Genomic DNA, 21911 nt, shown 5'->3' on the forward strand with positions numbered 1-21911 from the left:
TCAGTATGTACCTTAGGCAAGTTTACTTAGCTTTGTTGAGCCTCAGTTTCCTTCTCTGAAACCTGAGAAGAGTGTCCCTTCATCAAGTTTTTACGGGGAGTAAGAAAGGTAAAGCACTGAGCCCTGTGTTTTACAGGCCAAACATGCCTAAAGGGTACACTTAGTTAGTGTCAGACACTAATCAAAGTAACCACTTCTCTAGAGTATATAGTCAGAGTGTTGCTTGATCTCATCTTTTAATCATAAAGGTGAGATTAGTTTAAGATTCTTTTATTGATTATTTCCTATGTGGCAAGAACGAAACTAGGAGCTGCTTATGTAGAGTACATCTTCCTCTGATAGAGTGGCAAGGTTTATAGGCTCTACAGTCAAGCTACACCTTCACCAGCTCAGAGTCCCTGGCATCTGGGAGAAGTTATATAACTCGTTTCAGGCCAGTAATACACGGATATCCCCTTGGAAGGGGATATACTTTTCCATAGGTGACACTGTTTAGCACATAGTCTTCCTTGTGATGAAACACAGATGTGATGACTGAATCTGCAGCAACAATTTTGTAACATGAAGAGAAAAGCTAGCCATGACAGAGGATGAAATAGAACAGCAAGAGTAAAACACTGTACCCTTTTTGGCTCCCTGCAGACTTACTGTTACGTTAAAAAAAATATTATTCAATTTAAGAGTTTCTGTTAGGGCAGGTAAGTATATCCCTAGCTGATACGTACCCTGATTGCTCTTTGGCCTAGAAGATGTGGCTACAGAGAAAAAAGGGTTTCTGGACAGCCTGTGTATCTGCCTGGACCTGTTTAAGGGAGGATTAGATGGCAACTTGAGATGCACAATGTCTGCTGCCCAAACTCGTCACACTTCCCGTTCTAGCGGCCCTACCACATGCTGCAGGATCACACAACACAATTACTAAATTGTGGTTTTATCACTGTCTGCAATATTTTGGCTTCCCTTGGGTTCCAAAATATTATGTTTAAAAATCTCCATACGTGCCCTTGGTTGTGTTCCAAAAAGAAAAGACATTACTGGTGAGCATGTGCCTTCCTAAGAAGCACTGATGAGAGTACATCTTGAAGTGAGCACATTAATGGGTGTCCTTTAAACCCTCCACTTCCCATTTTCCCATTAGAGCCTCCTTAATTTAGCACCCCAGGATTCTACTTAAATGCCTTCTTAGTCAGGATTAGGGGAGCAAAAGGAGACCACAGGGCCCTGACCCTGACAGTTCAAATTGTCAGCGCCCGGAGACTGACACACTTTTCCTCCCACTAATCCCTCACTGCGTGGCATGGCCTCAATTTCAGAGAAACCCGAATGCTCATACACTTAGCCAATCCCCAAGCGATTCAGATAAACTCAGTACTGAATAAGTGAGGCATTTATGTATCTTGAATATCTCTACTTGCTCGATGCCAGGGCCTCAATATTTTGATAAAGTGATGACAGGAAGAACATAGAGAACAAAAAGTAAAAGCAAAGAAAATACTATAAGTACATGGAAAAACTATGAGCTGTTAGAATTTATTTTGTATATTACAGAGGGAATACATGTCTATAACGCCATTTTTAAAATGTAGATTTTAGAGGCCAGATTGGTTTTCCTCCCTCTTTTGCAGAAACTGAAGCAGATTTGGGCTCAGGATATCCAAGGGCAATTTCTAAAACCCACTCTGAATTGTCTTCCTCTTGAATCTGCCAAAAAATTACACTGAAAAGGACTTTAAAAATCCTTTTTGTCTGTAGCAACACTGTCAAATAGAAATACAAGCCAAATTTTCAAGTAGCCACTTTAAAAATAGGTAAAAAGAAGCAATTGAAGTTATTATTAATCTTTTTATTTAGCCAAATGTATTCAAAATATTATTTCAGTATAAATAGAAAATTAATACTGAAATAATTTATATTCTTTTTTTCATAATAAATTTTTGAAATCAGGAGTGCATTTACATTCGTATCACACTTCAGTTTGGACAAGCAACTTTCAAATGCTTGGTAGTCACAGCAGGTCCATGGCTAATGCACTGAAAAGTATTGATCTATATACTTCTTCCATACACACATACAGACACGCATACAGACATACAGACACGCATACAGACATACATACACAAATACATACACGCAAATGTGCATGCAAACGCACACACACACACAGAATCAATGGCACAGATGCTATCATAATAGCAGAATAACATGTATCAGCTTTTGACTCCTCCTGGCTATTCCACACATTTAAGAGAGTGGGATATAAATCAGCACAAGGTAGATGATAGCCTAATCCAGATGAAATGGCAGATATTTAACTATTTTTGACCTAAAATATGGCAATTTCAAGTAGTTCATTCTAGTATTTTTAACTCAAAATTTTCATGGAAGGGATCATGGTGATATCCAACACTTAGATCCACGGTAGCCTCCACAGCAGACCAATCACTGTCATGAGTAGTTTCTGACTGCAAAAGTACAAACCACTATATTTCAGATCCAAGTGCAGCGATTGACTAACTGCTTAAATGTTTAGCTCCTCTTTTATAGGCTGATAAACAGCTCCTACAAGTCTGGATGAAAGATGATATTTGATCAAAAAGCAACGCACTAGCCAATGACAGGTGTTCTTGACTACCTGCCATGTGCCGCTCAAGACCAATGGCTGCAGATGCCTAGAAGCACATCACTTAGTAGCCCGAGAAGTTCCTCAAATTCAGTCTTTGTAAAATCATTTCCACAGCCACCATTCAGTTCAGTTCAGTTGCTCAGTCGTGTCTGACTCTTTGCAACCCCATGAATCGCAGCACGCCAGGCCTCCCTGTCCATCACCAACTCCTGGAGTAAACTCAGACTCATGTTCATCGAGTCCGTGATGCCATCCAGCCATCTCATCCTGGGTCGTCCCCTTCTCCTCCTGCCCCCAATCCCTCCCAGCATCAGAGTCTTTTCCAATGAGTCAGCTCCTTGCATGAGGTGTCCAAAGTACTGGAGCTTCAGCTTTAGCATCATTCCTTCCAAAGAAATCCCAGGGTTGATCTCCCTCAGAATGGACTGGTTGGATCTCCTTGCAGTCCAAGGGACTCTCAAGAGTCTTCTCCAACACCACAGTTCAGAAGCATCAATTCTTCGGTGCTCAGCTTTCTTCACAGTCCACCTCTCACATCCATACATGACCACTGGAAAAACCATGGCCTTGACTAGACGGACCTTAGTCGGCAAAGTAATGTCTCTGCTTTTGAACATACTATCTAGGTTGGTCATAACTTTTTTTCCAAGGAGTAAGCGTCTTTTAATTTCATGGCTGCAGTCACCATCTGCAGTGACCCTGGAGCTCAAAAAAATAAAGTCTGACACTGTTTCCACTGTTTCCCCATCCATTTCCCATGGACGGACCTTAGATGGCAAAGTAATGTCTCTGCTTTTGAATATACTATCTAGGTTGGTTATAACTTTTCTTCCAAGGAGTAAGTGTCTTTTAATTTCATGGCTGCAGTCACCATCTGCAGTGATTTTGGAGCCCAAAAAAATAAAGTCTGACACTGTTTCCACTGTTTCCCCATCTATTTCCCATAAAGCGATGGGACTGGATGCCATGATCTTCGTTTTCTGAACGTTGAGCTTTAAGCCAACTTTTTCGCTCTCCTCTTTCACTTTCATCAAGAGGCTTTTTAGTTCCTCTTCACTTTCTGCCATAAGGGTGGTGTCATCTGCATATGTGAGGTTATTGATATTTCTCCCGGCAATCTTGATGAGGTACTCTGCATATAAGTCTTTGTAAAATCATTTCCACAACCACCATTACCACTACTATTATCATGTTGTCACCATCATTATCTTCAACATTATGCCATCACCACAACCATGACTACCATGATCCTCTGATAGTCATTGTCATCACTACTATCATCATCATCCACCATCACTACCAACACCCCTATTACTAGCATCACTATAACTCCTATTTAATAAGTCCTTACTGAGTTCCTATTACCCACATCCCTATGCTACTTTCACTCCTTCATCCACCGGACTCCTATCAGTCTTTACGACTTAGTTTAAATATGTTTCAAAGTCCTCCCTACCTCACAGGCTAAATGAATTGCTCTCTCACCTCTGCGGAATCACTGAAAAAGTACATGTCTAAGTTATAATGCCATGACCTAATTATGCAATCTTCTCTGTCTGCTTTCAGCTCCTAGCACTGACTCAGGGAGATCTCATAATACTGTGCAGAGCCCTACACTTTCAATAGCTTTATTAAGATATAATTCACATATTGCACAATTCACCCATTTAAAGTGTACAAGTAAATGAGTTGTAGTATATTCAGTTGTGAACCCATCACTACTATCAAATTTAGAAAATAGTTAAACCTTGTACATAGTTCCAAACTAAACTATAAGGATTCCCTTTACCCACAGTGACTGTATATGCACTATTCCTACCATATTCAATTATTTAAATAAAAATTTTTAATACTAACTGGAGAATAAGAAGCACTGTTCCCTGTAAAAGAAAAAACAGAGCTAATAGTAGCAGTAAAATCATGACTATGCAAAATGTATGCAAAGGAAAAGAGATTAGAAAAAAAATCCAAACATCAAGTCTTTTTCTCAGGTAAACACTTGCTTCCTGATGCTAGTCAGTATTCTCACAATATGCACATTTAATTTATGTTTTTTAAAAGAAGTCTTATTCGAAATAAGTGATTGTTGATTTATCAGATATGAAAAGAGATGTAACATCCATGCTATTAGTCACTTGAAAACGTCACACAAGAGAAAGCATTTTTATAATTTCAAAGCCCTACAAAAATATTATTTACTGCTTTTAACAATAAACTGTGGAAAATTCTGAAAGAGATGGGAATACCAGACCACCTGACCTGCCTCTTGAGAAATCTGTATGCAGGTCAGGAAGCAACAGTTAGAACTGGACATGGAACAACAGACTGGTTCCAAATAGGAAAAGGAGTATATCAAGGCTGTATATTGTCACCCTGCTTATTTAACTTCTATGCAGAGTACATCATGAGAAACGCTGGACTGGAAGAAACACAAGCTGGAATCAAGATTGCTGGGAGAAATATCAATAACCTCAGATATGCAGATGACACCACCCTTATGGCAGAAGGTGAAGAGGAGCTAAAAAGCCTCCTGATGCAAGTGAAAGAGGAGAGTGAAAAAGTTGGCTTAAAGCTCAACATTCAGAAAATGAAGATCATGGCATCTGGTCCCATCACTTCATGGGAAATAGATGGGGAAACAGTAGAAACAGTGTCAGACTATTTTTTTGGGCTCCAAAATCACTGCAGATGGTGACTGCAGCCATGAAATTAAAAGACACTTACTCATTGGAAGAAAAGTTATGACCAACCTAGATAGTGTTTTCAAGAGCAGAGACATTGCTTTGCCGACTAAGGTCCGTCTAGTCAAGGCTATGGTTTTTCCTGTGGTCATGTATGGATGTGAGAGTTGGACTGTGAAGAAGGCTGAGCACCGAAGAATTGATGCGTTTGAACTGTGGTGTTGGAGAAGACTCTTGAGAGTCCCTTGGACTGCAAGGAGATCCAACCAGTCCATTCTGAGGGAGATCAACCCTGGGATTTCTTTGGAAGGAATGATGCTAAAGCTGAAGCTCCAGTACTTTGGACACCTCATGTGAAGAGTTAACTCATTGGAAAGGACTCTGATGCTGGGAGGGATTGGGGGCAGGAGGAGAAGGGGACAACCCAGGATGAGATGGCTGGATGGCATCACGGACTTGATGGACGTGAGTCTGAGTTTACTCCGGGAGATGGTGATGGACAGGGAGGCCTGGCGTGCTGCGATTCATGGGGTTGCAAAGAGTCGGACACGACTGAGTTACTGAACTGAACTGAACAATAACACAATGAATCTATATCATCCAATCTATTATTCTGTTAAAATATGTAGCACTCACAGAATTTCAGATCTAGTACAGATAATTTGCTGTATTCATTTGACTGTTCCATGGGTCATTTGACTCTTTCATGATGATAACAGATGACCTCTTCTCTCCTGCCTTACTGACCCTGTGTACATTTTAACATATTATAGATGAATTTACTAGTTCCTTAATCTTTAAATGAAGTAGCGTGTATACCTCTGGGTCTTATCAGGAAGCATGAGTATGTGTGTGGTCTGTACACTAATATATGCATAGAGTTAAGCTCTGTATCTCCAACAGGCAGGCTTTGCCCCTGCAGGTGTGGCAAGCAAGAGATAATACAACCCACATCTAAGATGCAGGAACATCTGCTGCATTCCTCTAGCTGGTTTCTTGGCTGGATTTAAGAACCTTTTGAGCCCATAGTTAATCACTTCTGCTCTGGATGCCACTGAGGCCCAAGGAAATGATGCTAAAACAGTTCATGAGACAGGGGCATAATTCGCTCAGTCGGCAAAAAAAAAAAAAAAGCAATCCCGCTCTCCTCTCCCAGCTGATTTTAGAGAGCCCTTGCCTTGTGGACTTTGGCATCAGAGGCTAAGGCTCTCCTGGTCCTCCATTGGCTGCTGCTCAATAGAAACACCATCCTATTGTGATCATTATTACATCTTTAGTTAATGAAGCTTAAAGAAGAAAGCGTGTTTTCAGAGATGCTAAAGGGCATAGGCCCATTTTCACTGAAGTCAGTCTTGGTAGGAATCAAATTGTTTCTTGCTAAGGTTTTATATTCTTTTGGTAGTTCTTTTTTTTGGTATTATTTCAAAAATTAAAATAATAAAACATTCAGCTATGCAATGAAAAGCTGTTCAAGTTTGCTGGCATGGATTTTCCTGTATACACTATTAGTTGTATTGAAAAGCAAACTCCAAGCTGGAGTTTTAAATCTTTTCCACACTCAATATCTCCTTGAAAAATTCCAGACCAGTTCTGGGAACCCCTTTCATTGTGTATCTTATTTTTTTAAAAATCCTTTCTTATTATAAACATATAAATTATTTCTGATACCATCATGCAAGAAAGGTAATGCTGAAAATTTCATATCCAGTTACAGCTGGCCAATGTGAGTGTAAACAGTGATCCTATACATTGTGTAGATAGCATCTCCAATGGCAGCTCGCGAAAAATGACTTGGGTTAGTAGCCAACTTTCAATGACCACATGTCACGAAGAATGTGAGAATGCAGGAAAAAGGGCACTCTAACCTGCTTGGAGGGGAAACTATTTGTTTTAAGGTAAAGATAAGGTTAGGAGGCAAGGGTGCTGTGGTAGAAGGTTAGCCATTATTGCATACTTATGGGAATGACATTTCTGATACCCTCTCCCCATGGAGGTGGACATATTTCAGCAGAATCTTCCAGAGTTGTTTGGGTTCTTAGCAGGACCCCGTCTATTTAATTGTTGTCCATTTAAATACTGTATTTAAGTCCCATATGAAATACTCCTCCTATCCCCCTTCATCACCTGGCTCACATCTCTCAGCCACTAGGTCTCATATCAGGCCTTTATTCCTCCTGGAAGCTTCTTTAAGCCCCCATGCTTCCTTCCAATCTGGATTCAATGTCCTAATACCATCCACCCCCCCCGCCCCCTGCAACCCTGGGCCTTTCTTATCAGAGTTCTTACTCCATCTTCCTCATTAGTGCATAAGTTTCACTAGGTTAGTACCATGTTAACAGGGCTGGACTCAATGCCCTATCCATAGAAAGTGCCCAGTGACTAATTGTGGAATCCACAGAAAAAGAATCCAGAGAATAATCTAATGGAGATGGGTTAGACTACTAAGGGCCCTCTAAACCTGTTAGAAGAAGACAAAGAAGAACTGGGGACTTTGGAGATAAGAAGATTCTATAGCATGGGGGCTACTGAGAACAGGACAAGACAGAAGAACAGTGTTAAATACTTTAAGAATCATTAAGAAGGACTAAATGCTCATGTGCCCCAAAAAGCAAAATGCAAAATAATAAAAAAAGCAAGAGGGTGACATGACAAATAAAATTATTACAGTGCAACAAAAGGCAGACATTTAAGGGACAGTTCTCTGAGAGAACGCTGATAGATAGATTTATTAAGAGTTGCTAAATATAGGTCTGTGCTAAGTGTTTTATATGTATTAGCTCATTTAATCATCAGAGAAACTCCACCGGCAAGGTAATGTCATTTATACATTTGTCAGTGTCACAGTGCAAGAAGAGTAAATGGCAAGGCAGAGGTATAAACCCAAGTCATCTTTCCTTTCAAAGCCCAGGCTCTTGACTCTTGTGCTAATGTATTCCTCATCAACCCTGATGCTGGGCAGAGGTTAAAGGACCTCTTTCCAGAAATGCTGTTGCAATTTAGGGAGCATCACCAGATGAGAGGACAGGCTAGGTGACATGAAACACTAAGTTTTCATGATGACACACTTAATCGTCATCATGTAGTCTTGCCTGGCTCAAGGCCAACTGTCAACCAAAATGTGATGGATATAAAGTCTGTTTTGGAGTGAGACCCGAACCTTCACATTTCCCTATCCTTTTGGGACACCTTCTCTATCCACCTTCTATTTCAAGTGGGGCAAGACTGTTGCCCAAGTTCTTGGCCCACCTGTTATGCATTCCTAAATCATTCCCCTCTAGAGAAACTAGGTTGGAATACCAAGCCCAAGACAAACATCTAGCTCACCCCAAAGATATACCCTGGTAACCTAGTTGAGGGAGAAAAGGGCAAAGAAGATGTTCAGAGATGGAAATCATTCTGCTCCTCCCCAAAACCATTCAGGTTGGATGTACAAGATCCATTCTAATAACTAAAACATCGAGACTGGAGTTAAGCGCTGGGGAAATGGGGACTGTGTCTGAGCCATGAATAGATCGGCATCTAGTGCAGTGGGAGAAGCCTACCTCTCGCTCAATGAATTGTGATTGAAGTAATTACAGAACGAACACCCTAGGGCAGGGGCGTGCAAGCTTTGGGCTCTAATGTCTGATGATCGGAAGTGGAACTGATATAATAATAATAAAGCGTATAATAAATGTAATGTACTTGAATCATTCTGAAACTATTTCCCCGACCCCTGTTCATGGGAAAAGTATCTTCCACGAAACTGGTGACAAGTGCCAAAAAGGTTTGGGATGACTGCTCTAGAATAACTGAAGAAAAAAAAAAAAATTCCCAAGGAAATGGGGCTTCTGGGAACAAGAAGAGATCATCGTCAACAAAAACAGTACAAGAAGTAAAATAGTTATCTTCAGGCCTCAGTAGAGATTTGGGAGTTTAATCTTATTACAAAGAGAGCTTAATCTCAGCTACATTCTCTGTAGAAAAGTTACCATTAATCAATACCCAAGAACCCTTAGGCATAAAGATGAGACTAACCATTAGTTTATGGTCACCCTTCAACAAAAGCTGTTGTCCGTTTTCTTTCTTCAAAATCTTGAAGAGTTACCATTCAGTCTAGAAACTGAAAAGACACAAGACCAAGAAAGGCCCGTCCTTCCAGTCATGTGTAGAAATGGCAACAATCACCAAGAGGCAACAAAAAGTCTACCGTGATTTAGTCATGTCAGTTCTGAGGCGTAAGCATAAGCCAGGGTGAATAGAGCCAGAAATCAATTGAAGAATGTGTCAGGTGGTATAAATTTTTCCAATTTCTCCATATGATGCCACTAAATGGTCCATTTTGCAGTTTTATAGCAACATTTAAAAAAATCAGAATCTAAACCTCTCACATTTAGATTCCGGTGAGTTTCAAATTTATGGGGGAAAGCCTTCATTAGAATTATCCTCTACCTTAAAGTGTTTGTAATTTGCTGTCACAAATGTTTATCTTAAAAAAAGAATGTTTATATTGAAATATTTATGAATGAAATGATATAATGCCTGGGATTTGCTTCAAAATAACCGAGGCATAGGAGTGGGGAAATGTGGGATAGGAAGCAAACAGTACTGCCAATGAGTTGAGTAATGGCTGAAGTTAGGTGAAAGGTAAGTGGAGTTTCACTTTACTTTTGTATGCAATTGACATCTTTAAAATAAAAAATAAGGTCTAACAGAAATTTACCCTAGCCCATTGGGCCATCTATTAGACAAGAGATGATTCTCACAGGAATACACCTCTCTGTTCCATGGAAGCACCCCGTCCCCTAAAAAAAAGATAAAACCCAGCTTTTATCAACACTAACTTATAGTCATATCTCATTTGAGTATTTCTCCTCAGATGCCAGCATGGGTTTTACATTAAAAGGCAGACTATTCAAGGTACTTTAAAAAAATATATTATTTAGTAAGGAATTTTCAAATGAACAAAATTCTTTAAAATTCTCTAAATACAGGCACTTGATAAATTCATCATTCCAAATGAGAAGCTTATCTAACTTTGATATATTCTTCAATGAAAGGCCTTCTCCATGGAAAGCTTTAGTAAAAGGTGAAAGATTTATTCAGCCTGAAAAGAAACCAGAGTATGAAAGACCTTCTAAAGAAATCAAAGTCTTCACAGGAAACTTTTGGAGCTACTGAGAAAACAGTTGTTCCAGAAACATAAGATTCAGGCAATGCCCACACCTGAGAGCAGATTACAGAAAGTTCATCTTGAAATCAGTTCCTAGAACTAAAGAGTATATGTCCCTAAAGAAAAAGGCTGTGAATTATAGACAGCTGTCTAAGCTACCCCACTAAAGACAAAGATGACACTGTTAAATAGTGGGAATAATAGTGTTAAATAATGGGGAAAGGCTCCTTTCTAAACTTTCTGAATCTACCCAATCTAGGACTGCCTGCTTCCAGAAGGCAGAAGGCCCACATGTTGGGCATGGGCCAGTTTAAAACTTCACTAATACCACTAACACACTGGCTCAAGGCTCACAGTATTCCAGGGAGGTGGTAGGCTGCTAGTCCAAGGTGAGAAGCTACAGATATATAGAGGCTAGGAGTAGACTAGCACTTCTCATTCAAGGGATATTTTGCCTTCAAAGGGGACTTCTGGAAATATCTGGGGATATTTTTGATTGTTGCAAATGGAGGTGGGGGATTGTTCCCACCATCTACTAGGAAAAGGCCACAGATGCTATTAAACATAAGACAGCTCCCACAACAAAGAATTAACCAGCCCAGCATCAGAAGGGTTGCCATTAAGATACTCTGGACTAGAGCAATAGTTGCCACAGCAACTCCCTCACAGTCCTGCATAAAGGCATGAAAGCGTTCAGGGAAACAGAACTCAGAGCTGGCAGGAAGAGGAGGAAGAGGGGGACGCCCATCTCCACCACTCCAGTAGTCACTCTAAACCTAGTCCAATAAGCTCAGCTCCCTATAGGTCTCTTGAAAACTTGCATTTCTCTCCATCTCCACTGCCACCATCTTAGGATAATCTTTTCCCACCTCAAAAACTTCAGCAGCTTCCTAGTAGTATGCCCACATCCAAATCTATGCTCCACACAAAAGCCTCTGTGTGCTGTGGTGGTCAAGCAATGGGGCAGGACTACAGGGCGATTCTGAGAGGCTCAAACCCTACCTGGGCTATGTGACCCTGGGCTGGTCAACTTCTTTATGCCTCTCTTTCCTCAAAAGTAGTATGAGAATGGCCACAGTATTTATCCTAGAGGAAGCTGTGAAGATACTAAGTTTATATTTACAAAGGTCTTTAAAAGTTTCTGGCACATGGTAAGCACACTGTAATTGCTTTTTATCATTTTCAAATCATAATCTGATCATGTTACTTCACCCACAGTGGGTTCTTGTTCCTAGGATAAGTATCATTAATCTGACCACGGTCCCCAGGGGTAGTCTGGCCTCTGCCATCCCTACAGCCTCAGTCAATCCTGCTTTCCTTCAGTCTCTGTGCTTCCACCTGTGAATTAAGTAAAAGCATGTTGCTCCCTTCTACCACAGGGCCTTTGCACAGGGAATCTCCTCCTCCTAGAATGTGCTCTCTGACCTGATCCACTCACCTAGCCTGCCTCTTCAATTTAGTGAACTCCCACTCACTCAACACTTCATGGTTTATCCTAAAGGACCCCTTCTACTACCTTTAGGATGCTCTCTTCTCTACAAAGATCTTTCCTTTTTTGCACACTTATCCTAGCTGCAATTCTACATTCAATGTTCTAATCCCATAACTGGACATGAAATCGTTCATTCATTGTCTCAATAAACAACTGTGACTTCCTGGATCACTTGTTTCATGAATGAGCTGAATCAATGTCTGAACAGTGACTGAATCAATGAGTAGGCATGCTCAGCTTGCACCTCAGTCTGGAGGTCTGCATTAGAGCAGTTGCTGATCAAAGATGCAATGCCTTTAACTTTATGGGACTCCCAAGTGCCCTGAGCCTGCTGTAAAGATGTCAGGGCCTGGAGGCAGCTGTCTTATACTGTAGCCCAGGACTTCTAGAATGCTCTCTTTCCTTCCATCTCAAAAAACTCTTCCATTTTCAGTCAAACCAACTCCCCCAAGCCTAAAGAATATGGACGGGGCATTTATTCTTTGTATATGGCAGGAACAGGGAGCTGTTTTCACTAGTCCTAAGACTGAGGCTGACTCTGGAAACATCAGCTTCACATCTTTCTGGGATTGTCACAGCAGCAGTCATTTGTATTCAAGGGTTATTTAAAAACCAACTATTTTTATAGAACCACAGAATGACAGTTTTGCTTTAATATTTTGACTGTAGCATCAAGCATTCTGCTTCTTTTTCCAAAATTACTTACTATGGGAAATGTAAACATTTTTAAACAATGTTTTCTCAAATCATCATAACAAATCTCACACCTATGACTACAGCACCATGATCTTCCCCACTGCACTGGTCTAGATTTGGCCAGAAACAGAATTCACCACAGACAGGTCCAGTGCAGAGACTTCAATGAAAGGACTACAGAGGAGAGGTGGGCAAGGTTAATAAAACAAATGTGCCCAGGCACCCCAGAAATGGCAACAAGGGGTTGGCTATTACTGCACCTCAGGCTGAAGGGGCAACAGGAAATATGAGTTAATCCCAGTGCCAATGGGAATTATGGATGCGGCACTGCTAAGAGGAGCTACAGTCATGGGGAGAAGTCCCTACTGCCAGAGATGTGGCCCCAGTGCCAGAAGGGACAGGGAGGAAATTCTCTAGTCTTTTTCTCTTCCCACCCTTCACTGGGCTTCCCAGGTAGTGCTAGTGGTAAATAACCCACGTGCCAATGCAGGAGACACAAGAGACATAGGTTTCATTCCTGGGTCAGGAAGATTCCCTGGAGGAGGGCATGGTGACCCTTTCCAGCATAAGAGTCTGACATGAATGAAGCAACTTGTCAGGCATGCACCCTCCCATCTCCTGCAATGCCTCCTTCAGGCCCTGGACCCACCAGAAGTCAGCCAGCAAAGGAGCCCCTGCAATGCATCCTACAGGGGCAGCGTTCCAGGGAACAGTCTCCCCTCCCAAAGAATGGCAGTGGAGGGCAGAACAGAGAATAACCACTGGACCTACCATACTGCCTTAGAATAAAGCCTTAGAAATGCACTGAAGGGAACTTTTTCAAGAAAACATCCGGAGACAGAGCCAAGAGGAGAAAGAAGCACCAAGCTCAGGGCTCATAAACTGAACACCTAAACACCATTTTCAAAACAGAACAGAAAGACAATTTAACTTTGATCCTAACACATGTGGGCACAAGCTGCAGTGTGCTCTGCAAGTCTCTCCAAGGAAGCGAAGGCTTGGGTGTGAGTAATACCAGATTCTCAAGGAAGTTGGCCAAAGACTCCTGTAGGTTCAAATTAAGATCCCAGGGATATTGGCTTAACCCAGAGATCAAGTCAAACGCTGCATTTCAATTTTCACAATCTGTTGGCTCCCAAATTTCGTGACTGGAAAACAAAAGACTTTGGCTGTTCTTGACTGGCAACTTGGCTTCAGGCTCTAGCTCTCAATTGCTTTGCTCCTGAGAAACTGAGCAGCTTCCCCTCAAGATCTCATTCTTCAGGCAAGATTGTCAGAGCAAGCCCCTTCTCTGCCCTCCAACATGCACGTGTGTCACACACACACACACACACACACACATACACACACACACGCACACTCTTTCCCAGGTCAGCCTTCTGCTCAATAGTTAAAATTAGAATCTAGCAAGGGAATCATTATGTTAACAAGATACAGAAAATATTTTGACACCTCTCACTTTGTAGGGCACCAGAATAGGGGTAGGGAAAGGAGAAGAAACAAAGGAGAGAGGAACATGAGGAAAAGGAAAGAAGAAGAAAGAGGAAATTGGGTTGAAGAGAAGGCGAGAGTGGAAAAGGTAGGGACAGGAGGGAGAGACCACTAGCAAGAGGCAGAGCATAATTTTCATCAGCATTCATTCCTTCCTTCCACAAACTTTCATTAAGTGCTTTCCAGGAACCAAGAACATCCAAAACCTTCATCACCTCCACTCTCTGCTTCATCCTGGAGGTCTTCAGTGACTTGGGAGCTTTTGTCATGATGCCCTCTGTCACTGGGCTGCAGTTATTGATGTTTCCCCTCTACGTCCTCAGGGCTGAGGCATCCCACAATAATATCTACAGTTTATTTTACTTTTGCAAAGAAGTTGATACAGGGAGATAGAAAACCTTCAAGCTGGAATTTCCCCCAAGTCCTGCCCTCTCTCTTCCGGGAAAGAGCTGGCATCTGGACCACAGTCTGTCCCATTGGTGCCACGGCTCTGGAATACATTCTCCCACTTTGGCAGTGGCCTTATTTTACTTCTATCCTTTTTGCTCTAGATAATCATTGCAAGAAATGGTTCCTAGGAAAAGACCTAACTACCTAATGGGTTGTGATGAAAGAAGGAACAAGTGGAAAAGGATGAACGAGGGGAGAGAGAGAGAGTAAAGGGGGCATCAGTTTAGAGGCCTGGCTGGAGGACTGGCCAATCCCATACCCTTCATTTATAGTTGGAGAAAGTGAGGACCAGAGAGATTCAGAAGTTACAGAATGATGGAACACTGAAGCTGGAGAGGACTGCATGGTCCACTGAGCAGTAGGCTTTGGAGGATTAGGTCTTTTGTATCTTAGCCAGGATTTATATCTTACAGGGAGCACAGTCTCTTGGGAATTTAGATCTGAGACTTGTGCCAATTTCTCTGGGGTCTGTAGTCCCGAGAAAGCAATCCAGAATCAAGTCAGAGTTGCACAAAACACAGGAAGAACCCAGACCATCAAGCCCTCTGGGCCAAAATCATGATGTTGAATGGGGGAAACACATGTCCCCTTTGAAAATAAGTCAAGCTAAATCAGAGATGAGAACCTATTAAGTTTTCTCTGTTCTCTCATTTAAAAAACACCAATTTTAAAAAGGGAGGCAAGTAACGAGTTGCTCAGCCCTGGCACTCCTGGCATTTGGAGGTGGATCATTCTTTGCTGTTCAGTTCAGTCACTCAGTCGTGTCTGACTCTTTGTGACCCCAAAGACTGCAGCATGCCAGGCTCCCCTGTTCATCACCAACTTGGAGCTTGCTCAAACTAATGTCCATTAAATCAGTGATGACACCAAACCATCTCATCCTCTGTCATCCCCTTCTCCTCCTGTCTTCAACTTTTCCCAGCATCAGGGTATTTTCCAGTGTGTCAGTTTTTTGCATCAGGGGGCCAAAGTATTGGAGTTCCAGCCTCAGCATCAGTCCTTCCAATGAACACCCAGTACTGATTTCCTTTAGGACTGACTGCTTTGATCTTCTTGCAGTCCAAGGGACTCTCAAGAGTCTTCTCCAACACCACAGTTCAAAATCATCAATTCTTTGGCACTCAGCTGGAAAAAACATAGCTTTTTGTTGGAGAGTTCTGACAAAATGTGGTCCTCTGGAGAAAGGAATGGTAAACCACTTCAGCATTCTTGCCTTGAGAAGAACCCCATGAACAGTATGAAAAGGCAAAAAGATATGACACTAAAAGATGAACTCCCCAGGTGGGTAGGTGCCCAATATGCTACTGGAGATCAGTGGAGAGCTCTAGAAAGAATGAAGAGACAGAGCCAAAGCAAAAACAACGCCCAGTTGTGGATGTGACTGGTGATGGAAATAAAGCCCGATGCCGTAAAGAGCAGTATTGCATAGGAACCTGAAATGTTAGGCCCATAAGTTAAGGTAAATTGGAAGTGGTCGGAAAGGAGAGCAAGAGTGAACATAAACATTTTAGGAATCAATGAACTAAAATGGACAGGAATGGGTGAATTTAACTCAAATGACCATCATATCTACTATGGAGAAGGCAATGGCACCCCACTCCAGTACTCTTGCCTGGAAAATCCCATGGATGGAGGAGTCTGGTGGGCTGCAGTCCATGGGGTCGCAAAGAGTTGGACATGACTGAGCGACTTCACTTTCACTTTTCACTTTCATGCATTGGAGGAAGAAATGGCAACCCACTCCAGTGTTCTTGCCTGGAGAATCCCAGGGACGGCGGAGCCTGGTGGACTGCCATCCATGGGGTCGCACAGAGTCGGACACGACTGAAGTGACTTAGCAGCGGCAGTGGGCAAAAATCCTTTAGAAGAAATGGAGTAGCCCTCACAGTCAACAAGAGTCAGTAATGCAATACTTGGATGCAATCTTAAAAACTACAGAATGATCTCTCTTTATTTCCAAGGCACACCATTCAATAACACAGTAATCCAAGTATATACTCCAAACACTAATGTTGAAGAAGCTGACATTGAACGGTTCTTTGAAGACCTACAAGACCTTCTAGAACTAACACCCAAAAAAGATGTCCTTTTCTTTATAGGGGACTGGAAAGTAAAAGTAGGAAGTCAAGAGATACCTGAAATAACAGGTAAATTTGGCCTTGGAGTACAGAATGAAGCAGGACAAAGGCAAATAGAGTTCTGCCAAGAGAACCCATTGGTCATAGCATACGCTTTTCCAACAACACTAGAGAAGACTTTACACATGGACATCACCAGATGGTCAATACTGAAATCAGATTGATTATATTCTTTGCAGCCAAATATGGAGAAGTGCTAAACAATCAGCAAAAACAAGACTGGGAGCTGACTGTGGCTCAGATCATGAACTCCTTATTGCCAAATTCAGATTTAAATTGAAGAAAGCAGGGAAAACCACTAGACCACTCAGGTATGACCTAAATCAAATCCCTTACGATTATACAGTGGAAGTGACAAATAGATTCAAGGGATTAGATCTGATAGAGGGCCTGAAGAACTATGGCCGGAGGTTTGTGACATTGTACAGGAGGCAGGGGTCAAGACCATCCCCAAGAAAAAGAAATGCAATAAGGCAAAATGGTTGCCTGAGGGGGCCTTACAAATAGCTGAGAAAAGAAGAGAAGCTAAAGGCAAGGGAGAAAAAAAAATTACACCCATTTGAATGCAGAGTTCTAAAAAATAGCAAGGAGAGGTAAGAAAGCCTTCCTTAATAATCAATGCAAAGAAATAGAGGAAAACAATAGAATGGGAAAGACTAGAGATCTCCTCAAGAAAATTAGAGATACCAAGGGAACATTTCATGCAAAGATGGGCACAATAAAGGACAGAAATGGTATGGACTTAACAGAAGCAGAAGATGTTAAGAAGAGGTGGCAGCATACACAGAAGAACTGTACAAAAAAGATCTTCATGACCCAGATAATCATGATGGTGTGATCACTCACCTAGAGCCAGACATCCTGGAATGCAAAGTCAAGAGGGCCTTAGGAAGCATCACTACACATAAAGCTGGTGGAGGTGATGAAATTCCAGGTGAACTATTTCAAATCCTAAAAGATGATGCTGTGAAAGTGCTGCACTCAATATGCCAGCAAATTTGGAAAACTCAGCAGTTGCCCCAGGACTAGATCAGTTTTCATTCCAATCCCAAAGAAAGGCAATGCCAAAGCATGTTCAAACTACTGCACAATTGCACTCATCTCACACACTAGCAAAGCAATGCTCAAAATTCTCCAAGCCAGGCTTCAACAGTACATGAACTGTGAACTTCCAAATATTCAAGCTGGATTTAGAAAAGGCAGAGGAACCAGAGATCAAATTGCCAACATCTGCTGGATCATGGAAAAACCAACAGAATTCCTGAAAAAACATCTACTTCTTTATTGTTAGGCTATCCTGTGCATTGTAGGATGCTTAGTGGCGTCGCTGGTCTCTACATACTACCTGCCAGTAGCATCTTCCCTTGAGCTGTGACAACAATATTATCTCCAGATCTCACCAAATGTCCCTGAGGGGCAAAATTATGGCCAGGGTGAGAACTATTGCTTGAGAGAATCAGGGGCTATCAACCTGGTCATCCGAGTCCAGAGCCTTGTTTACGGTTGGAGGGTCAGGCTGGCCTTGGCTCACTCAGTTACCTTTGGCAGATTTGGGATGTGAACTTGAGTCCTGAGAGCCTTGCTCACTGCCCCGGAGAATTATCATTTCAGGACCTGACCTGTGACCCTGCTTGTAATGCCCACCCCTTGACTTTTCCTGGTATACAGCTGCCCCACCCCTTGCCTCCTGGGGCTTAAGCTGCCAGTATCCCCCACATCCTTAGATCAAGCACTTAACAAAATTTCTCCAAAAGGAAGCTGCTTTTGGATTGAAAGAAGGACCACAACTGCCCCCTTTGACTTGCCACACTTTAGGAGGTTGGAAGGCCTGTACAATTCTCTTTCCCGTGGAGCTACTGCTGTGCGGATGGAGATAACATGAAGTGTGGTGCTTGGAATACTTTCAACTCTACAAATTCATGAGCATTTAGATTATTTAACTGCTGATTATGATTATTTAAGCTGAAAGATTATACCGCTTTAGCTCTGAAAATGTTTGTATTTCCACTAAAAACCAAGGGACCCATTTGACTGACATTTTTCACTATTAAAACTATACATCTAGTGCATGTTTTTGGCCAGAAGACAGTGTCTCCCCTATTTTGTTTTATGATAAGGAAGCTGAGTTCAAAGGCCTCCTCCAACTAGCTCTCTTCCTGCCCCCTCCCTCCCACCATCAACCTGGCTTGCTCTCCTGCTTCCCTAATGCAAGTTGGAAGAAGAACCTATGTGCCTGCTGCCATCCACTATTTAATCAAAACTGGATCCTAGCATCACCAAATAAAATTCTTTTGATGACAACCTGTTCTTCACTAGGAGAAAGTGTGATACAAACTGTCAGTGGTTAAGATCATAGCCTGTAGTGTCAAACAGACTTGTATTTGAGTTCCAGGTGTCTGAGCCTCAGTTTCTACATTTACACACTGGGGGTCTAAGACTCCCCATCTCAAAGGAGGTGGCAGTCATATGCAAGTGAAGTAAATAGCCCCTGCCTGACATGTAATAAGCACTTAAGAACTGTTCACTGGTAATGTTAATCTCATTATCCAAAGTCTGCATGAACTGAATAGTATATATGCCTGAGCTAATTTAATCCTCTGAAAGCATTTTAATCAAAGATAGTACATTAGGGCAAGGAGAGTGAAGAGGTCTTGATTCTACCTGACACAGTTTAACTACTGATTCTTTCCTCTGTGATGATTTCTGAAACACATCTCTGCTTGGCTCATGCATTTCATATCTAAAGAATTTCATGAAAAATAAACGCAATGTACACAAGTACAGGATAGGTTCTGTACGTGCGGTCCTATTGAGAGGACAGTGTCCTAGACCAAGCAGTCATTTTGGTTTTTGGCAAAAGTTTTTGCATTTCAAATAGAATTCCTTAAGAGAAGAAACAAGATTCCAGCATCTCCTAAATATTCTTCAAGTTCCAGATCACTCATTTAGCAGAATGACTGGTAGAATTACACACTGAAAGGAACTGTGGAGATCACCTTTCCACCCCTCCCTGGGGATGGGGATTCTCTCTATAGCACCCCTTCCCCCCAGGATTTGCTGACATACCTCGGAAACCACCTCAAAAGAGCATAGAGTTCTGACTGCTACAAAGCACTGTAGGAAGGCCTTCGTCTTCTTAAAGAACAACTGTGCTCAGACACAATCATCTCAGGCAGCATAAATCAAGTCTATTTCTTTCCTCTCATGTCACCCCTTTAATAGTTGGAGGAAGAATGTGTCTCTTGGTCTTCTCTAGACTAACACCCCTCATCCATCATCTATTCCAACCATGAACATATTTTTCAGGTACCTCCCAATATGTTCACTCAACACATGGCTCTCCCATAGTTTACCAATGCTGGTACCCAGAAATGAACTCAAATACTTACTGGACGCACATACACACAAGTAAATGTCTGAGAGGAATGCTATCACTAAAAATGTAGCTGCAAAGTTATTTTTAAATATTCAGTGAGATAAAATATCAGTTGATTTTTTCTTCCCATACTTTGCTCATTTCAGCAAAGACAGCTAGTTGCCCCTAATATCTCTCCACCTCTTTCTTTCCTTGGTAGTAGACTCCCTGAGAGTTAGCCAGACATACAGCCACCCAGCTGAAATCCAGATTTTCCTGCTTTCTTGTATCTAAATGTGATCATCTGACTTAAACACTGATCAATGTGCCCCTTCCCCACTCTGGTTCTTGCACTTACTTAGAATGGAGATATCTTTGTCCTTTGTGTCCACTTAGAACAGTGATTAGGTGAGTGCCTCTGGTTTAGAGCAGTCTTTGCAAGCAATGGATACCCAACAACTATTTTATCAAATAAATTGTTAAATGACTCAGATGTCAGTGGATGGTATGGGCAGCTTAAATAGCAGGGAGGTTCCCTTCTCCTGTCTGACGGCAGGAATGTGGATGGAATGGTTGGAACTGAGGCAAAAACCTTGCATCATGAGGTGCAGAGAAAAACATATGCAGAATCTCATGTGCAGAGAATAACAAAGCATCAAGGCAGAAGGAGTGCCAGTCCCTGGTTACTACGCTGCTTGCGTGAACCTCTGGAATGTGCGTGAACCTCTGGAATGTTCCTTGCATCAAGCTAATTAGACCACTCCACTATTCTAAAGTTATTTTCATCGTAGTTCAGTTTTATTTACCAATTTTATGTATATCAAGTCTTTTCTCTTTCACTAAAGGCCCTAAACCACCAACTCCAGGGTTACAAGAGAGAAACAGAAATCCTGAGTGATAAACAACTGCCCATCATGTGACTCTCTACAGCTCAAACCACAATCATTGCTGAATGAGCAGTTCTTCTCTCTGCCACCTGTCTTCAATCACTACAGGTAACTTAGGAAGCTGAGAAAAGCTTCACTAGTATTTTAGCTGACTCAATTTACTTTTAGAACTAGCAGGAGACAAATAAGAACAGAGAGACTGGGATATTCTAGGACACATTAACATCAAGTGGAAGTCACTCAGTCGTCTCTGACTCTTTGTGACCCCATGGACTGGAGCCCACCAGGCTCCTCTGTCCATGGAATTTTCCAGGCAAGAATTCTGGAGTGGGTTGCCATTCCCTTCTCCAGGGGATCTTCCTGACCCAGGAATCAAACCTGGGTCTCCTGCATTGCAGGCAGATTCTTTACATCTGAGCCACCAGGGAACCCCAGGACATATTACGATAGTATTTAATATATATTTTAAATTGAACATGCCAAAGTTTTTCTAAATAATCATGGCTTACAGAGAAAATTGCACTGTAGCCCTCTCTCACCCCACATACAAAAAACTGTTCAAAGTGTGAGGCCAACTTGAATTTGAAGATGAGCTCAGGGTATGCTAATTACAGTGGGTTTACCTAACATATGAATATGTCATGCACCATGATACATATATGGCCTTTTGTGGCTTATAAATCAGTTTCTTATAAATGCATTATTTCATTCAATCCCCATAACTTCTCTTGCAACTGAGTTTATCAATTTTAAGTAACAGTTGCCTTCAAAACTCCTCTCCCAGGCTCCATTAATCCTGTCCAAATTGCCAGGCACTTAGGATTCCTTCCTAAAGAAATGTGATTTGTCTTTTCTCATGTTGGCATGAAGGAAAGAATAAATTGATTTTATCATTTTCTGCACCCTGCCTCTCCTTTGAAGGGTACTTACCTAATGAGTGGCTCTC

At 41.8% G+C, this 21911-nt stretch overlaps 1 protein-coding gene and 1 non-coding gene across 2 annotated transcripts in view; both read right to left on the reverse strand.

The window, feature by feature from the left end:
- The window catches only part of ERC2 (ELKS/RAB6-interacting/CAST family member 2), an 859053-nt gene that overhangs the window by 254876 nt on the left and 582266 nt on the right, over nucleotides 1-21911 (reverse strand). The gene's annotated exons all lie outside the window — the stretch shown is intronic.
- Nucleotides 10294-10410, reverse strand: LOC128058620 (U5 spliceosomal RNA). Its single transcript, XR_008200504.1, has one exon. It is a non-coding gene; the product is annotated as a U5 spliceosomal RNA (small nuclear RNA).

This window comes from Budorcas taxicolor, chromosome 1, assembly GCF_023091745.1.
Source record: "Budorcas taxicolor isolate Tak-1 chromosome 1, Takin1.1, whole genome shotgun sequence".
Taxonomy (NCBI): domain Eukaryota; kingdom Metazoa; phylum Chordata; class Mammalia; order Artiodactyla; family Bovidae; genus Budorcas; species Budorcas taxicolor.